The sequence below is a fragment of the Nicotiana attenuata genome, unplaced genomic scaffold, assembly GCF_001879085.1.
Source record: "Nicotiana attenuata strain UT unplaced genomic scaffold, NIATTr2, whole genome shotgun sequence".
Lineage (NCBI taxonomy): Eukaryota > Viridiplantae > Streptophyta > Magnoliopsida > Solanales > Solanaceae > Nicotiana > Nicotiana attenuata.
The window spans coordinates 34,401-37,402 of NW_017676673.1; positions in this window are offsets into that span (position 1 = coordinate 34,401).

Below are 3,002 nucleotides of genomic sequence, written 5' to 3' on the forward strand. Positions count from 1 at the left end.
ACTAGTAAATGATTTCTTATTAGTGCATCTGCCAATAGACATTTTAAAAGGATCAGAGAGCGCAATATATATACTATCTCCGATCTGAAATATTAGTTATTTTGACAAATTAAAATATAAGTTATTTCAAATGTTTGATATTTTCGAAAAAATTTCTTCATAACTCTTTTGCCAGATCTACCCTTACACCCTCACTGCAAGGAGAGATAAAGAGTTATTTAGAGCAATCTTACATCAAGGCTATTAAATAATTTTGTAAGCATTGACTCCATTTTTTAAAAGGGTGATGCTAAACGACCCAACTTTGGCCACGCGCGTGAAAAGACATCAAAGACCCCCTAACTATTTAGCCTACAATTTTCTCTCCAAAATACAAAATTAAATATGGAGAGGCTCTTCTTATTCCCAAGCATTGAGGTATGCGAAAATTAAATGTTGGTAGCTGAAGAGTCTTTGCAGTATATTTGTATTTTTATTGTATTTTATGTGTATAAAAATTGTTGTATTTTCTTAAAAACAAATATGGTATATGATATAGTATACTTCCTCCTTATCCAACCAAGTCAAGTGGACACTTTCTCTTTATTTAAAAATGTATTCAAATCAAGAAAATTTGGTGGTACTAGAAAATATGAATCCAAATAAACATAACACAAATACAACAATCACAAATATCCTGTATGTCTTGAAAGTTCTAAAATTATAACATTTTTAAAACAAAGCATAGACTTCTCAACCTACAAAAATATTTTGAAACGTGTGTTGATACCCAATTTTCCCCTATGTATTTTTATACTCAAAATACTTTCAAAATAGCATGTGTATGCATACAAAAGCATGCCCAAGAATTTTGGTATTTTTTCCTAATTTTTAAAGATTTTAAAATGAATTTATTGCCCATTTTGGCTATACAAAATCAGTAATTAACCTATTTTATTCCCATATTTACACCAAAATATAATTAAGGTAATTTTTACATATTTTTACGAATTTATTTGGTATTTTAAAGCTAAAATTGCATGTAATTGCAACTTTAGCCTATTTTACGATTAACATCATTTTTTGCAATTATGAAATTATTCCCAGTATTTTTGGATTAATATTTATATATTATTAAGTAGTTTAGTTCTTTTAATTTGATCTTAAAATCATTATTGCTATTTATTAAAAATAAAAAGGGTAAAACTGGCTATTTAAAAGCTAGCCTCATTTCATTTCAATTTCAACCATTTGGTATTCCAATTACAGCCTAAATTAACCCCCAAATTGACCCAATTTCCGGCCCAATTTCGGACCAGCCCAATCCCACATAACCCCAACCATTAACCCGTCTATATTACCCGACCCAAACCCCTTTTAATCTAGGCTGTTGATCAACCTGATCAACGGCCACGATCACTCCTTACCTTTTTTAATCCCCCAACCCTAACATAACTCCCTCATTTCGACCGGGCAGCCGCCTCTAAATACCCTCCCCCCTCTCAAACGCTCTCGAATGTTCCTGAAACCCTAATCGCCTCCACCCTCTTCAACCTCTGACTCACCGGAATCCATGGCCTCTCAGGCCATGGACGACCTATACTCACCTCCTATTACCCTCATGTGCCTGATACTTGAAGGTTCGAGGCCAGACCTCGAAGGCCTTCACCCAGACCTTCGCCGATTCAAGGTTTCCGGCTATCTCTGGCCCTACTCTGGCATATCCTAACCTCCTGAGTCTGATTCCGACCTTATCCGACTTAGATCGGACCTTTTCCAAGCCTTTCTCATCCTAGGGTTCCTCTGAAACCCTAACCCTATGAGGTTTTCTCCTATTCTTTTTAGATCCGTTGTGTATCTACGCTATACTTGAACTTTTAAACGATTCCCCTAAACTTTCCTTTGAAACTACATTCAAAACCCTTCTTTTCCGATTTAGGGTTTTCTGGAAAATGTTAAAGAGTTTTTATGATTTTTCTTCTTTATGTTTGCCTCTGTTGTGTCCTTGTATCATCTTTCGCATGCTTCCCTTACTGTGTTTTCTATACTATTGTCTTGTAGATTTTTCGACTGTATTTTACCGTGTTCTTATATGTTTGTCATACTGTGTTTTCCTATATGCTTTTCTGCTATATCTTCCCGGCGATTCTTGTGTTTTTCTACTTGCTAAGTTCTTATGGTTCTTTGTCTGCCTTCTACCGAGCCTTGTTTAGGGTTCTTCTAAGTATGTTTCTCCTGTTGTTCTTATCAGTATTGGCCATTGTGTGCTTTGAATCCTTCTACTGTGATTGCATGTTACTTTGCTATACATGTTTTTATCCAATTGCTTGCTCTCTTTTTGTAATTTGCCTGAACTAGGATTCTTATTTCAAAACCCCCAACTCTTTTAGGATAATCTCGGAGTTCCATATGATTCTGACTTTTGATAAACTCTTCTAAACTCTGCTACTAGATTTTTATGCTGATTTACATGACAGTCTCCTTTCATACTCACATGCTCCTTATATATGAAGAATTTCCCTCTAATTGGTCTTTAAATTTGCAATTAGCGCAAACCTCCTTCTGAATATAGCTTGATTGATTTTCCTTCCATCTATTACTGATTCATAGATGATTTGGCTTAGGTAAAACCCTTCGTTATTTTTGCGACTTGGTTCACTCATACCAAATTTCAGACCTTTGTGATTTACTGGCTGTCAAATGATTCTCTTGCCTTATTTGCATAAATCATGTACTGTCAAGACCCTGTCCTTAAATAACTTTCATGTACTTGGCACTGATTTGCTACATTGCACACAGGTTTGTTTAGTTTCTTTCCTTAATTAGTTTGTACCGTTTGAATCTAAATCCCTTAATTAAGGTGAGTCTTATGTAATTGATTGACAATCAGGCTTGTATTATTTTTCTTACCTTATTTTCTCGTGACTTTCACACTATAAATACACGACCCTCTTTCACAAGACACACACAAGAACACAATTAAAAACATACTTCATACTAAACAACTTCACAATTCTCTTCTG